This window comes from Hibiscus syriacus, unplaced genomic scaffold, assembly GCF_006381635.1.
Source record: "Hibiscus syriacus cultivar Baekdansim isolate YM2019G1 unplaced genomic scaffold, ASM638163v2 tig00110264_pilon, whole genome shotgun sequence".
Taxonomy (NCBI): domain Eukaryota; kingdom Viridiplantae; phylum Streptophyta; class Magnoliopsida; order Malvales; family Malvaceae; genus Hibiscus; species Hibiscus syriacus.
In genome coordinates, this window is record NW_024062653.1 from 1066530 (window position 1) to 1089556 (window position 23027).

The following is a 23027-nucleotide window of genomic DNA, read 5'->3' on the forward strand; positions in this document are numbered from 1 at the left end:
ACATATAACATGCACAGTGCACAACATAGAAATAAAGAGATGCAAAATTCAATTCGAACCATCAAAAATAATAAAAACAATAAAATGTATAAATATCAAATATATCTATTAAGTATCAACCAATGCTAAAATTATAAGTGCTAAACTAACTCAATCTTATGTAATACAATCTTATTCATATATGAATGTACTAAACATCATCGCTTCATCAGAGCTGTGCTAACTAGTAACTACTCCGGTTAATGAAATTAAAAGAAATGTAAGGGAAGAAATTACCACAAAAAATAGTATTCAAAATACTCCATTTGCACCAATTGAATCCTCCGAAAATTTTTCCATTTGCATTATCTCTACAAGAAAAAAGATATTATTTTAAAACTAAAAATACAACAAAAAAAATCATATATATAAACTAAAAAGTACATTGCAATTTACAAGTATCTATTAAGAAAAAATTGCATACCTTTCAACTCATACTCACAGTGCTGCCAGTGCAGAAGCTTATGAGCTTATGAATTGAGGGTAGGCTGTAATGCATTCCAAGATAAATCTAAAAGTTAAAATGATTAAATAAATTAATGGCGTGTCAATTCTCCTCAAAATAAATTCACTTATTAAATTAAAATTAATAAATAAAGAATCACATACTATTATCAATCTTGTCAAGCTCTTGAATTTGTTCTTCAAACTTCTTGATCTCCTTTTAGGTTGATGAATTTTTAATATAATCTTGATTACACACAAGAGCTTGTACCATTTTAGGAGTTAAAGAACTCCTAAATTGATCAATCGCACGTCCACCGGTACTAAATGCAGACTCTGAAGCGATGGTAGAAAGCGGTATAACTAATACATCTTTGGCCATATTTGACAAACTGGAAATCTAGGGGTATTAACTTTCCACCATGACAAGATATCAAATTCATCATCATAATTCTCAACAACCTCCCCTAGATATTTATCTAATTCAGATGTTTGATCCTCACCACCAGTTTCAATCACACGCCTTTTATACAAATCTTTCATGCGTCTTTTCACTTCTTGTTGTAGTTCACTTAAAGAAATTCTCACATTTAAATGGCTTCCATCACTAGAGACTAGAGGCTTATATTCATCATACAATTCATTCAAAGTCTCTTTTAGGTTTTGCATCACTTCAAAACTTTTTTCCGAATCATACATCTCACTAAGTGCAAATTCAAGATAACTTAATTTCTGCCTAGTATCTAAAACACAACCAACAAAAACAAACATATTCATCTTCTAAATATCACCCCAATATTTTTCAAATTTATCTTTCATCCTCATGGTCATAACACTAAATTCAACATCAACACTTAATTGAGCATCCCTTAAAAGTATACAAATTTCAGTAAGTTCAACAAAAAAATTGTTAGATGTGACATATGAAGTACCTAAAATCGCAAAGTGACTCTATAAAAATGTTCCAAGAAATCCCTCAAGTTTCTAACACAAGCCCAATCATTTACAGTTGGCCAGCCCTCTCCTAACTCAAGTTCAACCCTAAAATTTGTATCATGCTCCTCGAATCTCTCAAAAGCTTTCTCAAAATTTTCAACAGTGTCTAACATTAAATAGATAGAGTTTCACCTAGTACAAACATCAAGACAAAACATTTTTTTGCTCTCAATATTTTTCATCTCAACACACTCCATGAACTTTTTCAATCTAGTTGGAGATTATCTCACATATTTCACAGCCCCCCAACAAGTGCAACAGATTTGTTCATTTCCTTTAAACCTTCAACAACAATCAAATTCACAATATGTGCAATACATCTTATATGAAGATATTTACCATTTGCAATGCAAACCCCCTCGAGGACTAAATCTCTTTCTTAAATAACCAATAGCAACATCATTCTAAGTTGCATTGTCAACGGTGACAGTAAACAACTTATCAATCCCCCAATCTAATAAGCATTTCTCAATCATCAACCCAATTACATCTCCCTTATGACTAGAAATTGGATAAAAACTTATGATTTTCTTATTCAATTTCCAATCGTTATCAATAATGTGCACAGTGAGACACATATAATTAACTCTTTGCATAGAGGTCCATGTATCAATAGTTAAACAAACTCTAGAACATGAACTTCTTAAATACTATTTCGGCTTACTCCTTTCATCCAAGTACAACTGATAAATATCTATAGTTATAGTCAATCTTGAAGGAATACGAAACTTGGGGCATGCTACTGACATAAATTTTATAAATCATTCACTCTCAACAAACTTGAAAGGCAATTCATCAGTCACAATCATTTGGGCTAAAACTTTTCTAATTGTTTGTTGATCGAATTTCCAAGTTGTAAGATGTTCTACTTCCCCTCGAATATCCTTACTAGGTAACACTAAATTGCCTTGATTAGTGTTAATGTTGTTAGGATTTTTCTTACACTGTTTCATGTGATATATTAATGACCCAGTTCCATTTTTTCCCATCACAACAAAATTCTTTCTCATAATGATTGCATCTACCCTTACTTTCACCCTCACTATTAAAAAACTTAGTAAAATGAGACCATACTTCTGACCTTAAAGGAATAACTTTTCTTTTACTTGCAATCCCTCTTGCCTTTTGATTTGACTTAAAGCTTCAGTCGTTGAATTTGTAGAATTTGATAAAGGGGTGAAACACTTCCCTCAATAGATGCTGCCATATTGGACATCTACAGAAAACTATATAAGGTATCATGGCATTTATCACTTCAAGAATTCTATTAGATCCCATACTAGACAGTTTTAAGCAACTTAGTTACTGTAATTTCATAAACATGTTAAAATTACTCTTTGAACATAAAATTTCAGTACTGGCAGCATTTGCTTCGATTGTTATCTGAAATAAAGAAGTGTAGCAAGAATCCCATTCTAGTACAAAGTTCCACTGGAGCTTGAGGTATGATATCAATCCATGTTCTCTTAATGTACTTGAGAATGCCAACTTGTGTTTGGACATGCATAAAGATTATTTTCTTGGTGTTTTAGTTATATGAGAAGTAAAGCAAAGTAAGAAATAATCACATGAAAGTGACTTTTGGTGAACTTAGTACCCTTTGCTTGTTTGAATTTGATAGAACTAACACATACAGAGAAAGACAATTCGAGATTATTTGGAATTTAATATTCACCATTCATGAACATAAGTGTCATATTCAAAAACAACAAAGGGCTGCCTAGTGCATGCAGTTCATGAATTACAGAATCTAGGGACTGTCTGTATTTGAGCACTACCATGCTTTCCTAGGAGTTTATTTCTTTGGCTTGAACCTATGACAAATTGCAAATGGAGCTAAAATGAAGTTATCCCCAATTTAAGAATCTCAACTTTTGAAGGAACTAAAATAGTACTACCATGCCTATTTAAGAATCTCAACTTTTGAAGGAACTAAAATAGTACTTAATAAAATGATATAAATGGTTGTTTTTATTCTCTTACTTTATTCTATTGCTAAGGGTATTTTCCAGTTCCTTTCAAATTCGAGTTATCCCCAGTTTTCTCAATGCAAACATGCTGAATTGTCTTGTTTCAGTGGCGACCTTTCTATGTTGCCTTTGAAACGGTCCAAGATAAACTTGTATAAAAACTGATGGATAAATTGTGTATTAATAGGATGTGCCTATAGATTCCAAGAAAATTCTTGTGTTTGAAGATGCACCTGCAGGAGCTCAAGCTGCCAAAAATGCTGGGATGTAAGTAAACTTGTTTTTTTTATTGATTAACTAATACAATTGATTACCGTAGATTTAATGCTCTAAGTTTTACTTTTTGGATTCTCAATTTGATTAGTTCTGCTATTTTTATGTTTATTTTATGTTGTTTGAGTTAATTTCATATAAAATAACCTCTTTATTCTATAAGTCTCTAAATTCTTGATGGCCTTTGATAATTAAACTTTTAATTTCATATAAAATACAAAGAATTTTCAATTCTGACTTTGCAGTAAGAAGGTAGTCCATAAGACGTTATACAAAGAATTTGTAGACAATATACAAAGCTGAGAGACTCTAACAAAACATCTATTAGAAAACAAAAAAGAATTCAACACGCTAAACCTATCCAAAGAGCGAAAAGTCGAGAAATATAGAAATACCAGAATTCGTTTAACGAGGAAAAGATTAACAAACCTGGATCTTCTTGCAACAACGATATGACTACAGAAAGCTATGCTGAGAGAGAAGAGAAGCCAATCGACAAGGTTAATCGCTTGTTGTTAACTAAAGATGCGTCAGATTGAGAGGTTTACAGAGGTAGAACGGGGTGACTGGTGAGATGAGATTGAAAGGTTTAGCCGTTTAGGTTTAACCGTTTCAGCCCTAGCTTAGTTTTGAGATTATTTTAATTAATTAATATTGATTTGGGATTTTTAATGGGTTTTAAATGGATTGGGCCGGTTAATTCTCTTAATATAATTATATTTAAAGGTTAATTTAGTTAATTAATCGATTTCAAATCGAATTAACCTTTAATCAAATTATAAAAAAATTATTAACCGTTTTCCGATCGAACTAATTCAATGATCGACTGAATTAACTAAACTAATTCAATTCGGTCAGTTAATTCGATTAAAACCGAATTTTAAACACCTTAAGTACTAAAAATTCAAATTCAAGGGAGCTGACAACACATTGTATGCTAAAATCTTTTCAGATAAATGAAAGTTGCGACCCTCATTAAAGTCATAATCTTGGGTATATTTTGTTAGAAAAACAACATTTTCTTAAGATATATTTTGTCAGATAAATAAAAATACTATTTTTATTTTGATTTATTGATTGAAATCAATTGAGGTCTATCGCTACATAATTTTCTTAAGACATATTTTCGATCACTCCTTTATTGCTTAAGACAGATTTTCGATCACTCATTTGAAACAACAATAGGGGATTTTCAAGAAAGTAAAATTTCTTGAAATTTGAGAGGTGAAAAACTTAACAGGTTTGTTCAGTATTTATAAGGGATTTCAAGAGAGATTTAATCCAAATATCTATCTTTTAATATTTAAATGTAAACATATAATAATATCTTTTAATTTAATATATTCAAAAGATAAACCATTTTTACCGTTCAAACTTAAATAAATATTATTTTAATTTGAAATATACAAAAGTATATAATTATATTTAATATTCAAAGTTAAAAAGATAAGAAAAACCTTTTTAAATTGAAATATTTAAAAAATAATTATCCTACTAATGATAAAATTAAAAATTATTTTTTAATTTACAATAATGAAAAGTCATATGAATTTATAATAAACCCTTCAATTAAATTCACCATTTTTCCGACCTATTTCTTTTATGTTTTTTTTTCAAACCAAAATAAGCCTCTAGCTGAAGTGATTGACCCACAATTTCAAAGTTGAAATCTTTCTATACATAGTTATGATACCAACTCATACGATTGACCATTTCTGATTCCTTGGAACGGTGCAATTTAGGTCTAATTAAGAAAACCTTTTTTTAGCATTTTCGTTGGATTCTGAAAAAGGTCTTTGTAGTATGTATTTTTGTGGTTTAGTCCCCGTATTCTTGAAATGTGTATCTTCAGTTCGTGGGAGCATTTTGGAGACTATATGTGAAGGTGACCCTATGATTTGCATGCCACTGACCAAAGGGTTAATGCAAGGTATGATTTGCATCGCCCTTAATCCAAGAAAAAAAAAATCAAAACTCATCCTACTCTTAGAACCTGTTTTTCAAAGAAAATCTTATCAAGTCAGATTAGATTAGAACCCATCAGTTGGTGTTATTATGAATTGCTATAATAGGCACTTTAATCTGCTATAAGAGATCAGATACAAAATTCACATTGAAACATGACTTATAATCATCAAAACAGATTCTGAATTGCTGTTTAGACCATGAAAACGATCAACAATGACACTTGTACTAAAAGATCATCGAACTCGGAAAACTACTTACTGTATGTAAAGTTCTTCATTATGAAACTATCATCTTTTGTGGGGTTTTCAAGCTCACTGCTCGAATATCTTCAACTAGACGGTCCAAATTGCCATAAGAAGACCCACCGACACTAACGGATTGATTGGTTACACGAACCATTTTGGTTGCTGATTTTGCAAACTCCTTTCGGTCCACCATCACATCATTCACCATTTTCTCAACTATCTTCCGATCGGAAACATCCTTCATATCAACCCAATTTTCCACACCCTACTATTCACTTGTTGGTCAGCGAAGTAAGGCCAGCAAATCATAGGTACCCCAGCAACAATGCTCTCCAAAGTCGAGTTCCATACGCAATGAGTCAAGAACCCCCCAAACAGCCGGGTGGTTCAAGACTGCCTCTTGCGGTGCCCAATGGACGGTGTAGCCTCAATCCTTAGTCTTCTCCAAAAGCTCAAATACAACATCATCCTCCCCTTCACCATCTCCAGTCACGAAATTTGGCCTTACAACAAGCAAGTACTTCGCTTTACTATTAATAAGTCCATACCAAAGCTCTACGAGTTTCTCCATTGACATGCTCGTAATGCTACCAAAACTTACATAGATAACAGATCGATTTGGTTGCTTGTCAAGCCAAGGAATGCAGCTTTCATCTTCTTCCCAAGGAGTGTTCGAGAAATGATCGTGCGGTTCTCTATTTTCTGCCTTGAGTCTGGTGTTTAACTGAGCATTGATCGGTCCAATGGCATAGACGGTAGGGCATTTGGTGCGTATTTGAGATAGTATAGGCCCATCGAGCTCTTCGGTGGTGTTGAGTATCAAGGCGTCGGCTCGAGTGCTCCTTCGTGTCTCTTTAACAAAAAGTTTGATAATTGGATCTTCCATATCAGGAGCTCGGCAAAAACTCGGAAGGTCTAGACACCCAGAGATAAGTTTCCATGCCTGGAACTGTTGTTATCAACAGATCCATGACTTCACTACCTCCAACATTTTAACAAAAAAACACATCAACCAGGTCAAATAATGTATAACAAATGCCATGAAAAACTTAAACAAACAGTTCTCATGTAGATTCTTCAATTAGAACCTGAACTTAAACTCAAAACAGAGCAAAAAGGAAAAACAAAAGCTCAATTGCAAAAAATGACCCTAACACCAAATCCGATATTACTTGAACTCAAATGGCTCAATCTGAAAAATTCAGCCGGCAAGTTCAAATGACCCGAACTCGAAATGATCTGTATCGAGAACAAAACAACTTGAACACAAAATAACCTGAAAACCTGAATGAATTAAAAATTTTAACACCCGAAATGCAGACTAACACCAATCCCAATCCAAAGCCAGTCAATCTCACCCAAATAGAGGTCTATTCCAATGTAATTCTCATAAAAATGATACTCAAAAGGAGTTTGATTTACCTTTAATAGGAAGCTCCCCAGCTTGGATTATATCAGGGATAGAATAATACGCCCAAAAACCATGGGGACTGCTGGTACGAAAACAAATGATGGGGATTCCAAGCTCCCTCGCAACATCAACAGAAAACCCTAAAAACCCATCTCCGATTATGCAATCCACTGTTGGACTGATGTTCAAGAGAATCTCTCTCAAATCTCGCTTCATTTTCGTTTCGATGACCTCTTCGTACATCTCCATAAATCAATTCCCCGACCTGGGATGATCAAGAGGGAGACCATCGGATATGGTCTTGAATTCGAAGCCTGGGTATCTTGCGAAGTAGGTGGAGATGTCGGTGAACTTGAGGAGGCTTTCGTTGTTTCGATCGGAGTTGAGGAAGGTGAGTCTGAAGCCGGCGAGAGCTAGCAGTTCAGCTAGCTTAATCATGGAGTTTATATGGCCTTGTAATGGGATGGGAAAGATGAGAACATGTGGAGGATGAGCTTGTACGGATCGATCCTTATCCATTTAATTACAGGTTTCCTTTTCTTTTGGTTTCTGAGTTTCAACTCCTCGGTCATCAACGTTTTGGCACTGATATAATTGTCATCTAGGGCCTTTTATAGAAAGGAAGGCCGCGGTCAAATATTGGATAGAGTTTTTTTTTAACGTAATCAACCGAAAATAGTGTATGTGACGAGAACATCCGAAATACAAGTAGGATGAGCATATTCAAAATAAAGAGGCGAGACGACTGGTGGCTGAATAACTGTCCCCTAAAAGATGAGTATCCAGAAATTGATACGACCATGCGAAACCAGAAGGTAGTTTTACTCATCTCTAGTGAGAAAGAGTGGCAATTGCAAAATGTTATTTACCTGGGTTTTAATTTATTATTATTATTATTATTATTATTATTGATTACATTTTTGCAGGTCAAGTTACAACAGATCCAACCTAATTACAACCTAAAATCTAAATATTACAAAATAAGCCCACGATAGTAGGTCCAACAAGAGAAGCCCACATGGCAGCCCATCAGCACACTAGGGTTTTATCATGTTCCCCAGCCGCCAGACCCTTCCAACCGTTGGTTCTGTACTTGATCCAACGACTTAGATGATGTTGTAATACCCAAACTTCGGGCCAGTGATTGAAATGTAGGGATTTATATTTGATGGTGTGTTTTGAATAAATTGAAAAGTTCAATGATTGAATTAGAATTTTTTATATAGGATTTATTATCAAAGATTGAGGAATAGAAGAGAAAATTGGTCTTTTGTCAGGAAATGAATTTAAAATTCATTTTTTAAAGGATATTTAAGCATGTGAGGGAAATAAGGTAATTCTTTCATTTCTAAGGTAAGTAAATTGAACTTGGTTAATTCTTTCATTTTTGAGTTGGTTTTGGTTCTTTGGGTAATATAGAAGCTTAATAAAGCTTAAAGACGAGTTGAAACTTAGAGATGGATGAATTAATGGTGAATTAGTAAAATGAGTTTTTAAGGGAATTGTTAGAAAATGATGAATATTTAGATTCTAAAAGAATATTTGAATTGTTGAGGGTTGTAAAAAGATGTTAGAAGTGTTAGAAAGGATTGAGAACATGTTTGGAAAACTGGTATGATTTTTTTTTTCAAGAGTTCTACGGGAGAATTAGATGTTAAATGAGTTTTAATGGATATAAGTTAGTGGGAATAAGTGTAAATGAGTTTGAAAGCAGGAATAGAGTTAAGGGTAAGAGATTTAAGTGAAGTTTGGGTAAAATTTGAAGTGAAATAAGTGAAATCTAGGTAAGGGTATTGATACTAGAAAAATAGTACCGATACTATAAGGTTAAAATTTAAGGAAAGAGTATGAATAAGATGAACAATATCGATACTGATGAAGTAGTATCGATACTGATGTGGAAGTATCGATACCAAAAGGAAGGTATCGTTATTGTAATTAAAAAGGAAATTCCAAAATGCTAAAATGGTATATGTACTGAAGTGGGTATTGGTACCATAGAAAAAAAGTATCAGTATTGTGGGTAGAGCACTGATACTATTCAATCGGAAATGTTAATTAAGTGTTTTAATTCGCTTAAATAAAAGTTAATGAGTTAGATGTTAATTGAGTTACGATATTCATATGGGTCGTGCTATGTGTAGATTTGATTAAAAGCAAATGCAGAACGACCAAGACAAAGTGAAAGAGAGAAGGAGTTGTTTAAGGCTTAAGTGAGGCAAATGTGAGTGCATTCTTACTTACTTTATATAAAATTGGAGGACGGCTTGCGATGATCCAACCTCGTATGTTTATGAACCAAATGAATTGTATTATGTGATGGTTTTTATTTAAACGGTATTTTAAAAGTATTATTTCGATTTCATTATTTAGTATTATTTTTCTCCACATTCTCGTGAGGATTTTTGTTCCATTTTCTTCTCAACCAAAAACAAAACCCCATTAACAGATCTGTTCAGTTTATATGTGGTATCTTTGCTAATATTTTAAGCTACTGATTTACTTGAAAGGTGTTTATATGAAGAGGGTTTCTCTCATTATTCTCGAAGAAGTGCTGTTTTTTGTTAAAAAAATCTGGGCTTCTGGTAAGTGTTTGTTGCTTTGTTTATAAGTTATTTGTTGTTGGTTTTTTGTTCTCGTGGTACAGATCTCGTATCTATCAGATCTGTTTTCTCTAAACCTTTCTTTCATTCTCCTCTTCCTTTTATTACTTGTTAAAATTCCTTGCATATTTCTCTGTTTTATGTTTTCAGTGATTCTTTTCGTTTTGTGATTGCATCAGAGGGTGTTTATAAAGTTTTGTGTTGAATCCTTTGCTTTCAATCCAAATTTGAACTCTTCCCACTTCTCATTTCCATGTTTCTAGCCATATAAATCAAGGGGAAAAAAAGAAAAAGAAGGATTTGAATCTTTGATTCAAATATGGGTTCTGTATGTTTTTTACTGGTTTCCTAGGTCTGGTTTCTCGTCACTGAAGGCTTGCTGCAACTTTCCAGGATATTCCTTCTACCCCTCCAAGTGTTCCCTCTCCATTTGAAAGTTTTATCATTCGTTTTGATATTTTTAAATTATTATAGATGAGAACCAGAGTACCCCAGTTCGTTAGATTTGATTAATTATATTCTCTGATCTGTCTGTTTTATATACGAAATCTGTATTATTAGGGTAAAGTTAGGGAAATTCTCCAATATTCATTGGAGTTGCTTGTATTTTTTGTCTTTTGCAGGCGAACGTTACCGGCAACCACATTAAAGTTCCACAGCTGAACCTTCGCCGGAAAACAACCCCATCAAAAAATAATAACTACTTTCTACTTGTCGGCCAGATACATATAGTGGTCGGCCATCTATTTAAACGTGTTATGCTAGTGTTTACGCAATTTACCTTATAATTGTTAATAAGCTTATTTTTTATCATTATTAACCTAATTACTAGCAATAAACTTAGTATTCAATTCAAATTTTTCAAAAAAAAAAAGGTTTTGAAATTGTCAGTAAAGATTGGAACGTATTTATAAATCAACAATCAATATTATTCTTTTTTCCTCCCTTTTACAACTAGGCTTTTAGCAATTAAATATATTTATAAATATTTACCCCCACAAAATAATAAAAATCAATATTATTCTATTTCTCCCTTTTAACACTAGGCTTTTAGCAATAAAAAGTAACAATAATATTATATAAATTAAAATCCTATTAAGTATCCAACTACGCTTCTTAGTACCCCTCAATTTCTCTAGCGTTTTATTGGTGCATCTTCTATCTTCTTTGGTTTCCTTTTTCATAGTTCCTCATAGCTTCGGCTATAGATGATTACTTGAGGTCATGTCATTCTTTTAGATCCCATAGGGCGTATAGGGGGCGGGCTCGATAGAGTGGTGTCAAGGAGACTAGACTTAGAGTTTGTACGTTGAATGTAGGCACTTTAAATGCTAGGCTGCTGGAGCTGACCGACGTACTAAGTAATAGTAAAATAGATTTTGCATGTATTCAAGAGACTAGGTGGAAAGGGGCTTGCGCCAGAGAGTGTAACGAGTATAAGTTGTGGTATTCAGGCGTAGATAACGCTAGAAATGGGGTGGGTATCTTGGTATCCTCTAGGCTCAAGGAAAATGTAATTGAAGTTTGTAGATACCGTGATAGGATCATGATGATTAAGGTTATTATAGAAACGGAAGTGGTGAATGTCCTTTCAATGTACGCCCTACACGTTGGCCTAGGGGAGGGGGAAAAACGTTGCTTCTGGATTCGTTAGATGATGTACTTAGGAGCATTCTGGAGGACCAAAGAGTTTTCATATGAGGAGACTTCAATGGCCATATAGGTAGTGAAATTGACGGGTTGACGGTGTTCATGGGGGTTTCAGTTTTTGTAGTATGAATGAGGAGGGGCGTACGTTGCTTGAATTTGCTACTGCACATGATATGGTGGTTACTAACTCCTTCTTTAACAAGAGATATGTGAACTTGATTATGTTCCATAGCGGGGGACATTGTACCAAAATCGACTACATCTTGGTTCGAAATCGGGATCGATGGGCTTGCATTGACTGTAAGGTGTTCCCTGAAGAGGCATGTGCATCACAATACATATTGTTGGTTTTGGTGTTCTGCGTACGCCACGGGCGGAACACTCATAGGAGGGCTAAACTTGGTAAACCTAGGATCCTTTGGAAGAACTTACATGGAGTGACAACTGATGACTTTAGGAGTAAGGTTTTGTCTCATACAGTTTTTAAAACTACAAACTCAAATAATGCATATATGTTATGGAAAAATATGGCAAATTCCATCAGAGAAGTGGGCAAAAACACCCTTGGGTTATCGACAGGAAAGATCAAGGAACATAAAGAATCCTGGTGGTGGAACGACGAAGTCCAAACTAAGGTGAAGACAAAGCAAACTTGCTTCAAGGAGTTGCTACAATACAATGACGACGAAGAAAGATCGAGAGCTAAACAATGATACAAGGAGGCAAAGCGGGAAGCCAAGAAAACAGTGGTTAAAGCAAATGATAAGGCATACTAGGAAATGTACAAGAGATTAGACACCAAGGAAGAACAAAACGACATCTTCAGGCTTGCAAAATCCAGGGAGAATATGAAAAATGATCTAGGTAGCATTAGGTTTATTAAAGACGACAATGATGTTTTTTTAGTGAAATATGATGATTTTAAGAGGGTTTGGGGTAGTTATTTCTTTGGCTTATTTAATAACGGTGCCTCTCCCTGTAGAGATGGTAACGTTGATGGGTCAGCCGACCTTCTACTACGACCAATGACTGCCCTACAAGTAGGATTGGGATTGAGGAAATCAAAATGTCCCTTAGAAATATGGGGAAGGACAAAGCTGTCGGTCCAGATCAAATTCCTATCACTGTGTGGTTGTCCCTAGGAGAAGAGGGAGTTAAGTGGTTGACCAACATCTTTAATATTATTTTAGAGACTGCCAAGATGCCAGAGGAGTGGAGAGAGTCTACGGTGATACCAATTTATAAGAATAAAGGAGATCCCCAACGTTATGGTAACTACAGAGGTGTTAAACTACTCAGTCATACCATGAAGCTATTGGAAAGGGTGATAGAGGCTAGGTTGAGACATGTTACTAGGGTTTCAAAAAATCAATTTGGCTTTATACCAGACATGTCTACTACGGAGGTGATTCATCTACTTCAACGACTTATGGAGAAATATAGGGAAAAATAGAGAACTTCACATGGCGTTCATTGACCTTGAGAAGACGTATGATAGTGTACCCCACAATACGATCTATAAGACCTTGGAAACGAGACAGATCCCAACTGCTTATATCCGGGCGATTCGTGATATGTATTATAGATCTAATACATATGTCAGGACTATAGTTGGAAACATCTAGGCATTCCCGGTGGAAATCGAACTCCACCAGGGGTCGGCTCTTAGCCCTTACATCTTCACCTTGATTATGGACGACATCTATAGTACGACACCAGACGGTGTTCCATGGTGTATGCTTTTCGCTGACGACATTGTCCTAGTTACTGAAATAAAAAATGAGTTGAATATTAGACTGACTACCTGGACGACTGCTTTGAAAGAAAAAGGTCTAAGGATCAATATTGAAAAGATAGAGTATTTATGTTCAAACTTCAGTGGGAACCAAAACGATGAAGATGTAGAAGTATGCATCGAAGGAAACGTTCTCCCTTCAAAGGATTGTTTCAAGTACCTAGGATCTATGATACATAAAGATGCGGGTGTAGATGATGACGTTACACACCGTATAAAGGCGGAATGGCTAAAGTAAAGGGCTGCTACTGGAGTTTTGTGTGACAAGAAGATGCCTCTAAAAATTAAGGGAATTTTTTTATAGAATGCCTATAAGACCAGCGTTACTGTATGGATCAGAATGTTGGGCAATTAAGAAGGATCACGTAAGGAGGATAGAGGCCGCAGAAATGAGAATGCTTCGATGGGTATGTGGTAGGACTCTGTGGAACATGAAACTAAACTCTGTAATTAGGATGTCATTAGGGGTGGTGTCTGTATCCGAAAAATTAAGGGATGGAAGACTACGATGGTTTGGACATGTTCTTAGGCGACAACCGTCAGATGCGGTCAGGAGGGTAGAGTCGATTATAGTCGACAGTTCCAGAAGGAGATGACGACCAATGAGGAAGTGGGTAGACTGCTTGAGATCTGATTTAAAGGATTTATCCCTTACCGAGGACATAACCTTTGACAGGAAAGTATGGAGACTTAAGACCAGGGTAGCCGAGTAGTGTGGGACACATCCATATGGTGTAACATCATTTGTCTTCTTTTAATGCATTTATAGTAATTTCCATGACTTTTACTTTTTATACGTTTCTATCATTGGAATATATGAAGGCTTAGAACTAGGGTAGCGGAGTAGTATTGCCTTAGTTTAGTTTTTAACCCATTTGATTTTATTCATTCTCGTACCTTGCTATCGCTGACTACGATATATCATTCTCTTCATGTTTCCTCTTTTTAAATTTAGTCTGGACTTACATTTCTGTCTATATGCAGAGATTTTTACGCAGGGATTTATTTGTAGGGATTACTTCTCATTACAAACGCGCATATGAAGACTGTTCAACTATGTATTTATTTATTTATTTATACATGCATTGTATTTTATCTTTATTTTTAATTTTCTGACTGCCAGAGGTCTTCCACAGAAACTGCTCTCAACCTGGCGTTGGGGGCAGCTTATTACCCTACCTCCTCTTACCCCATTGTATATGGTAATAGGGTTTTGTTGTTGTTGTTGTTAGGAATATATATATTTTATGTGAATATATTATATGAGAACAACTGATAATTTGAATAATGTTATAGGAAACAATATAAGTATATGTTCTATGTGAAAAATTATAAGTTAAGTGAAATGATATGCTATAAATAATTGTTCTATGTGAATAAATAATAAATTTAGATAATGCTATGTGAAATAACATGAGTATACGTGAAAAGTGTTATCAGTGAAAAAGGATATACGTGAATATGAAATATGTAAATGTGTTCTATGTGCTAAGCGAAAACGATCAACGTGAAAGTGACCTATGTGAATGTACTCTATGAGAATAAGACACACTTTGAATAATGAAATGAGAAATAGTTATATGGTTAAAGCCCAAAGTATATTTTATGAGAATTAGAGGTATAGTTGGCATGCCAAGAGTCGAGGGTTCTACGCGGTCCTTTGGGACAAATTTCTACGTGGTCATTCGGGAAAAATCTATGTGGTCCTTCGAGACAAATTCTACGCGGTCCTTCGGACAATTCTACGTGGCACTTCGGTGCAATTTATATGAGCCGTGGTGATTTTATTAGTGCACAACCTCAATGTACTCGCATACCTTGAGTTCTCAGCGATATACGATGGGCTAATAAAACAAACTTGATATAATTTGAACAATGAGTAACAATATTATAACGTTAATGAAATGTCTATGAGTTTTATACAAAATTTTTCAAAGGAATGTATAAGCAAGTGTCAAATGCATATAAATTAATCAATGCGAAAAAGTATGTTATATGTTATAAAGAATATGATGTTATAATAGTTAATGATTCTGTTAAAAATATTTTCATAACTTTTTATTATTTTACTAAACTCAGTATTGCCTCACTAAGTTCTGAACTTAGCGTGTGATTGTCATCAATATAGTAAGCAAGGACCGGACAACATAGCTCTGAAGGATATCAAATCAGGGTAAACTAATAATATGTGATATGATTGTTGGCATGTACGAAAATGTATAAGTAATAGATGCTTTGATATGTTTTGTAAAGTTTTGTTTTCCTTGTAAAGTTTCATTGTATTTTAAATGAGTCAAAGTGTTTTAAAAGTCAATGTGACACCTCAGATTTGTATCCAAGTCAGGTACGGGTTGGAGTTGTTACATATGTGATACTAGGATTTCACCCTAACTCTAGCTTCTATCACAGTCGTCGTCGTCGCTTGTTGCCTACTACTGATGCTGTCGCCAACATCACGCCGCCATCTCCACCAGTTATCATTACATATAGTAAAAAATTAAAATCAAAGTGATAGAAAAATTTATACCCATAACCACCCTACACAACCATCAAATCAAACCTCATTATAAAACATAGAGGAGTCTCGAATGAAGGAGGAAAGGAGAGAGCGATTCGAAAGAAACAATGAAAGAAAAAGAGAGAACCAGTTCAAAAAAAAGTGAAAAATAAGAAAGAAGAAGAAATTCTCACCGTGTTTGAAGCTCGTTGGGAAGCCAAAGGGTCATCGAATTTTTGAAAGATTTTAAAAAGTATTGCTTTAGATATAGGGCTTTAGGGTGGGTTTTAGATTACAAGAGGCTCAGGTTCATATTAAGGAAGAATAGAGGATCATTTTAGGATATTTTTCTTCCTTTTTGATCACTGTGAACGATCGTGAAATTCAACGGCAGTCGTCTCCTCCTCCGACGGGAACTCGAGAGAGTTCATAAACTCTCTCTCTCTCTTAGCTTTGAAACAAATGAAGAAAATGAAAGAGGCTTATAAAATAAGCCTTAGGGGATGTTTGATTAAATCAGAATGATTAAGCGCTGAATGATTCAATGGCCTGAATGATTCAAATGCTCTGTATAAATTAGCTTTGAATGTGACATTTTGTTTGATAATGGTTCTGAATCATTCAGAATGTACTTTAATGCTGAATCATTCATCACTATTTTGCTGAATCATTCAGTACAATCTTCATTCAGAGGAGAGAATCAAACACGCTGAATGTTGAACGGTTCAGTATTCAGCGCTGAACGGTTCAACATTCAGCGCTGAACGGTTCAACATTCAGCGCTGAACGGTTCAACATTCAGCGCTGAACGGTTCCATTCAGCAGTAAACAAACATCACCTTAGTTTAGGCTTATATATTAAACCCAAAACGACGTAGTTTTGGACTCCTCACTTGCGGTTTTTTAGAGTTTAAGGATAAATTGCAGTTTTGGTCACTCATTCATTATATCATGGTATTTTAGTTCCAAATGAAAGGGGAAATTACTAATTTTGAATCTTCAATGTTTCCATTCTCACATTTTAGTCATCTTGCATATTTAAATATTATGGTCAAATGCTTGATTTCGGTTTACTAATTTATGATTCGTTACATATTAATCCTTTTGATAGTTGTAAGTTTAAAATCACTATATTCATGCTTCAAGTCCTCCTAACTTTGATTCATATTCATTTTAAATCACCATTTTTGTTTAAAATTTTTAAGAACTATTAGGGTTAAATGCATCAATAATACCTTATTATTTTAGTTATTTTAATTTAATCCCTAAACTAATATATATATATACACACGTGTTTATTTCATGTTTTGTTGTATAGTAGTATTTATATATAATATAGTATTATATATGTATTGATTATGTATTAGATATTTAGTATTGAATGTAATATATTCATATAGGCATTTTGATCAAATTTATCTAAATATTTATATTTTATAAATATAATATAGTTATTTATTAATTTATTTATTTATTTTTGAAAAACGGAGAAGAAATTTCACGTATATACGAGTATTAATAAAAAGAATTTTTTATATTGTATTAAGTATTTATATTTAATAAAAAATATTGTAGTTAATTTTATAAAATTTTATAAGATCTTTTGCTAATTATTTAATTAACCTATGGAAGACCTCCAAATATCAGGGGTGTACTTTCGAGGGTTATTAGAATAAAATAATTATAACATTATTATTTAGTGATAATTAAGTTAATTAAATATATATTTTATTCATTTTAAATAATATATATATTATATTTTTTTATTTTTAATATTATGTCTTACATAATTATTTTAATAAATATAAATATTCGTTTATTTATTTCAAGTATTTATCTTTTCACCTTTGTTTAGTTATTTTGTTTATTTACCCCTATTTAGTTCTATTATATTTTATTTCATTCACCTTCCATATGTTATTTGCCACTGTTGTGTTTATACATCATATATTTGTTTTCTCGTTTTCAAAAAAAAATTAAAGGCAATGTTGTCTTACGTCATGTGTTAACGAAATTCCGTCCAACATGAATGTATTTCAATTTCTGTTAATTCACGTAGCAAAAGAACATCATTTTTAAATAAACCTGAGTGAATCGAATTATTTCTTATCGAGTCAAGCATAAATAAAAGGAGAGATTCACTCTTTTTTTTAAATTAAAGGATTATAATTTAAATTTTGGTTTCGAATAGGTAAAGTTTCACTACATAGACAACCTGTAGTCGAGAAATACCAATTTTGAGCGCTATAGGGGCATTAACCCTTCCTCATGTGTAATCAACTCCCGAACCTTTTAAAATAAATCTTTGGTAAATGCAGACCAATTTTTGTCTTAATAAATGATTTTTCTTAAAATTGTTTTAAAAGACATTTTTAGGTATTCGACTTACATAACCCAAAGGTCGATGGAGATTCCAAATTTCAAATTAAACGAAAATTCACATTTTCCAATTTAAAGTCATAATTATTTTTAAAATCAATTTATTAATTAAAAATGGTTATGACAACTTAGCGACTCCACTGTGGACATTTGAGAGTCAGGCCTTATTCGATCATATGTTGTCCGATTGGTTGGAATTTTATAATTTTAAATCTTTACTTGAATTACGATCCTTTTAATTTCAATTTTTTAATCATACATAATTTTTTTTACTCTTGCGAATAGTTGTACTGATGTTTGATTTTATTGATTTTAGACTTTTTAAGGTTTTTGAACACAAGTCTTTTTTATTTTGTCAAAATATTTGTGAGTTCCTCCTCACACATGTCACATACATTTGCATGCCATAAGCTATATACCCGAGCTCTATCCTACTAACTGGGAGTGAATCGCTAGTGCCTTCGTGAGTAGCCCTCCGTACAGGCTAGTAAGTCATTCATGGAGTACATGCCCTTATGATCTTCGTGAGCAACCCTCCTTGTAGACATAAGGAATGTACTTCCTCGAATTAAACTCGATCCACTTAACTCTGTAATGGATGTGAATTTAGGGTTTGGCTGCCCAAGGGGGCACCAATTACAAGGATAATTCGAGTACCTCTATTACCTTAGAGCCGAAACCGTGCATATAGTAAACCATAGACTGGTCACCCTAGATAGAACCATACACAAAAGAGGAACGACTTTGCATCTTTAATCTTTGCTACATAGAATAAGTTTCTTTTTGAACGAGAGCATGTGAACTAGATACCATGCAGTTATGATTATTTTGTGAAATAAATCATATCGTGTATAAAGCACGTCCATGTAGGATTGTTATTTTAATAAAATCATATTTGGGTAGATATAATGATAGGGTAGGTGTTATATTCATCTTTGAATAATATTTTTTTCTCAATCGATTATTTTACCTGTACTAATTCAATTTTCTCATTTTTTTTCATTTTTAACATTTTTGCATTGCATCATCATTAGAGCATAACATGAAGGTGTTGATCCGCAAATGACTCTCTAACTGGAAAATTTTCATAAATAGAGAAAATGTTAATCAATCAAGTAGTCACATACATAGGCATTCACTGTTAGCTAATTGAAACTTAAGGAAACATGGAAGAAGCTCATTTAAAGAATCAGACATCCGGACATATCAATAGAATGATATCCAAAGAACTCAGAGGTAATCACTCGATCTGAACAAAGATGCAAGTACAAAATCTTGCCTACAGTTGTTACACCTCTAATCATTAAGACCTAATGCATAACTCCAGTGCAACATGGGCATAATCTAAGATGGTCATGTTTTGAATAGATCTTCTACACAAGTTTAGGAGGACATAAAATACTTGAGGGGCATATTTTTTTTGAAGATGAAGCTCCGAGAAAAAGCATCGAATTACTTTAGACCAAGCGTACAAGCAAAAGCATGTTTGTGAAAACAGATCATCTTATAAAAATGAAGACTTGTGTCTCTAATGAAACTTGTTCTATGATATTTATCTTTGGGATCAATACCTTTTTGCATTGCATTCGCATCTCTGTATTTTTGCATCCATTTTATTTATTTAATCATTTTCACATCTATCGTTCATAAAGACATGAGTTTAATTTGTGGAGTATTCCATGACAGTGGCCCTGACAAAGTACTAAAGATGGAAGCAAAATTTGAGCAGTTGAAGAAAGAACTGCAAGAGAGTCTGCAGAAAATGCAAGCAGATTGGGAATCCAAATTAAAGCAATTACAAAAGACTGCTATCGATTCCATTTTGCAAAACTAGGCTAACATGGTTGACCAGATTATTGAGAAATTGACTAGGCTCAATAAGGAAAAAGACAAGAAGAATGTTTCCCCAAATCTAGAAACCATTGCATGTGTGATGACACATGCTGCTCCAGAGCTAATTATTTCACTCGAGACGCTTCAAAGCCACCAAGCAAGCTTATTTTCCCCTAAGACTCAAGCAACCATGACAAATCCTCAATGTAGCCCCACTGATCATAACATGTTTGATTCATATCAAATAAAGAAAGCTAGGACTGAGATCCTAGAGAAACTGAATGATTGGTGCAAAAATTACTTCAAACGAAAGAAAGGATAGAGCTCCCAAGATGAAGTGGATGCATGTGAGTTAGCCTTGGTTCCCGACCTGGTACTCCCACGTAAATTCAAAATGCTCAAATTTGAAAAGTACAGTGGAACTAGTTGCCCTACTGCTCGTCTAACGATTTTTATTTGGAGGATGACTAGATACACCAACAATTATTAACTGTTAATCCACTGCTTTAAAGACAGTATGATCGGTCCCGCTTCTAAGTGGTATAATCAATTGGGCCGCACTCAAATCCGCTCCTAGAATGACCTATCTCATGCTTATTTGAGTCAATATAAACACATGACTAAAATGGCCCCTGACTGAACTACGCTGCAAAACTTGGATATGAGGCATAACGAGAGCTTTCGATAATATACACAGTAATAGAGGGACATTGAGTCCTAAGCACATCCACTAATGACCGAAAGAGAGTTCATCACCATGTTAGTCGACACACTGAAATCTTCATATATCAACCACATGCTAGGGGTTACCATACATAAATTCTCTGATTTTGTCATTTGTGGAGAAATGATTAAAAAGGCTTTCAAGAATGGAAAACTAAGGAGCACAAGCAATACTGACACTGAGAATAAAGCTGAAATCAATATGGTGGTATCATATTCAGCCAAACATAGGACAATCCAAGAGAATAATCATATTAACCCAATTCCAATGACATATGAGGAGTTGCTTCCAACACTCATTGAAAATAAACTCATGAATCCGGTTCAGTTCAAGCCAAAAGACCCCGGTATCCCGAAGGCTACAATGTCAACATGGTATGTAACTACCATATAAGAAGCTCGGGGCATACAATTGAGAATTGTGGGGCACTGAAGCGCAAGGTCCAAAATCTGATTGACTCAGAGGCATGGACATTCGATGAATGATGGGGCATTTTGATGTGAACCAAGAATTCATTTGCATCTACCATGAAGCTTTTTGCACTTGCATGAAAGAGGCATTTCATATTGTTTGAACTTGTTTTTCTTTACTTCTTCCTCTGTTTACAAGTTTGTAAGTCACTGGACTTTTTTAACATGTTAAATAAAATACTAAATTATGAGGTTATAAACAATGAGTAAATTTTAATCTTGAGATTCTTTAAATATTAACTGAATTAGATGTTCTCTTGAGAATCAAAGTTATGGTCTCTTGGTAAGTGGCAAGATTAAACCCTCATAAAACAAGGACCCTTGACCATTCTCCAGCAAATACACTCAAACATCATATCATTCTCTTGTAGGGGCTGAGATAATATTCTCCTTTCACGAAGAGATGATTAAAAGGCTTAGCATTCAGGTATATATAGAAGCAAAGAAAATAAGACATCTTGTATATGAGGTTACAAAGCTAATTAGTTTCTGCTTTTATTGAGGACGTTCAATGATGATAATAATCTTCACAAATGGAATAGTGAAGTAGATAAATTTAGTCTAGGTTAGTTGCTTGGGAATTGAATTCTAAGGATAAAATTTTCTAAACTCCAACAATACCCAAACTATATCAGGTTCTTCTCAATAAACTTAAGAAATTAAATCCATATACCTAGGAAGTTAATGTAATTATATAATTATATATATACAATAAAGTTGAGCTAAAGCAATTGGTTATAGAGTTAACTCAAAAGCCCTGGCTTTATGAATATGTTACTTTCAAACCATGACAATGACCGTATACCTGGAAATCCGGTGTTTGCTCCACTTTGATTGTCAAGTCAAAGACTTTTTAATGAGATGGATTCTTCAGTTAGCCAAATAAAGGAAAAGAAAAACTATACATATACATACAATAAAGCTGAACTATTCCGCTAAAGAAATTGGTTAAAAGCCTTGTCTTTATGGATAGATTTCTATAGCAAGCTGAACAAAGGAAAATTAAATTAAATTAAATTAAATTAAATTAAATTAAATTAAATAAGGGGTTTTGATGAAAATAGACTAAGGAAGTTGAGGAACACTTGTTATAGTCGACTTCAAACAAGCATTCAAAAATTTTGTTTTTTAGACCGATATTTTTGTACTACCTCTACTAAAAGAATTTATGAAGCTTGAACAAATAGAAGATTTCAGAGAACAAAAATATAAATGTTCTAAAAGGTCTAGCAATTAAGTATGTTAGCTGCATCATTTTATCTGCATCCGACTAAAATGTCAAGCCATAAAAAATGGGCGTGTCACAATGTTCAAGTGAACAAAGACAAATAAACAACTTAATGACAGAAACCATATAATTTAGGAAGCTAACCTAAAATCAACCTATCAACCCTTGACACTTGTTAAAGAGTCATAAATGTGAAAGATTAAAAGACTAGTTAATTCTCTGATATCTAATGAACTTTTGTTTTATAATTTGTGTCAATCATGAACCTAAAGTAAGGGCCACCATTTTTCAAAAACTTCATCAAACATTTTTCAAAATTATTTCATCAAACATTTTTCAACATTATTTCGTTATTTAAAATTCTTTCATAAAACATTTCCAAAACTTCTTCAATGAACTCTTCATATTAAAAAAAACAGAAAGAGGGAGAAAAACATCTTCAAACAAGACAATCTATCTGGAGTAGATCTTGGCAATTGACACATGTCTCTTAGACATAGAA

The 23027-nt window shown here is 33.7% G+C and overlaps 1 long non-coding RNA gene and 1 pseudogene across 1 annotated transcript; both read right to left on the reverse strand.

The window, feature by feature from the left end:
* Positions 1 to 205: 205 nt before the first annotated feature.
* Positions 206 to 4316, reverse strand: LOC120115384. Its single transcript, XR_005515473.1, has 4 exons — positions 4152 to 4316; positions 649 to 819; positions 464 to 550; positions 206 to 350 (listed from the first exon to the last, which is right to left on the reverse strand). It is a non-coding gene; the product is annotated as an uncharacterized LOC120115384 (long non-coding RNA).
* Positions 4317 to 5829: 1513 nt separating this feature from the next.
* On the reverse strand, positions 5830 to 7915 carry LOC120115415 (annotated as a pseudogene).
* Between the last annotated feature and the right edge of the window lie 15112 nt (positions 7916 to 23027).